General features: G+C 43.1%; 1 non-coding gene across 1 annotated transcript; it reads left to right on the top strand.

The window, feature by feature from the left end:
- Positions 1–272: 272 nt before the first annotated feature.
- On the top strand, positions 273–355 carry trnas-gcu. Its single transcript has one exon. It is a non-coding gene; the product is annotated as a tRNA-Ser (tRNA).
- Positions 356–1007: the final 652 nt, after the last annotated feature.

Genomic DNA, 1007 nt, shown 5'->3' with positions numbered 1-1007 from the left:
GCTGTCACGGACTCTTCAGTCCGTTGACTTCAAATCTTCACAGAATTCAACAGACCTTGTTACATCGTCATTTCTTCATTTTTGTTCAGATCACTGTGAGCACTGTGTCACAGTGGGAGTCTGTTTGCCCCACAACTCAGAGGTAAGACGATACTCTTGGAACCGTCCTGTACTATTTAGCATTTCACCAATACCAGGGAGAAATATCTGCTGCTCAGCATAATTTACGCAATTCACTTATTCATAAGGTCAAATGTGGGTGTGGCTTATGTGACGAGGTGGCCGAGAGGTTAAGGCGATGGACTGCTAATCCATTGTGTTCTGCACGCGTAGGGTTCGAATCCCCCTCTTGTCGTTGTTATCAACGATTTTCAATTTTGCTATCTTTGGATGATCACAGCTGTCCAATGGTCTGTTTATATCCATCGACGCTATAATAAAATCTCAAAGAATAATTTGAGTCTGTTGCCTAAACTGCATTGAAATGTAGATTGAATTGGGACAATGAACAGGAACGCGATTGTCTTTTCCAAGTCAAGTTGCTGTGAGGTTTTATCGTATGAAAGAGATCCAGGAGAACTAAATAATGAGAGATGCGAAGTGCATGTTGATGCATGCGATTCTTAATGAGTGTTTTGTCAGATGAAATTTGTAGCAGTTGGGTAGAAGTGATTCATCTTGGTGAAAAGAGCACAGAGAGACAGCACGAAACAATGGAGGTATTTCAAAAGTGGCAGGGGCTGGGTGTAGGGGCACCCGAGAACTGGCTGTAAATGCACAGTAGAGAATTACCGATGTGGGTGCCGTGCATGGGCACGGACAGACTTACACATTGGTCTTATCCTTTCCCCCTTTCTCTCGCCATTGATGAATGCTGGACATAAGACACATATAAACACAAGATGTGGGAAGCAAACTCCCTCTCGTTGTGCACACAATTGATGCATCATATTGAACTATGAACAACTGGAGAGGTCAGCAAGTTAACTGCAGGTACTGAATCTAAA

The sequence above is a fragment of the Chiloscyllium plagiosum genome, unplaced genomic scaffold, assembly GCF_004010195.1.
Source record: "Chiloscyllium plagiosum isolate BGI_BamShark_2017 unplaced genomic scaffold, ASM401019v2 scaf_99800, whole genome shotgun sequence".
NCBI classification, from domain to species: Eukaryota; Metazoa; Chordata; class Chondrichthyes; order Orectolobiformes; family Hemiscylliidae; genus Chiloscyllium; species Chiloscyllium plagiosum.
The sequence above is the reverse complement of the archived record's forward strand: the minus strand, read 5'-3'. Positions and strand labels throughout refer to the sequence as shown.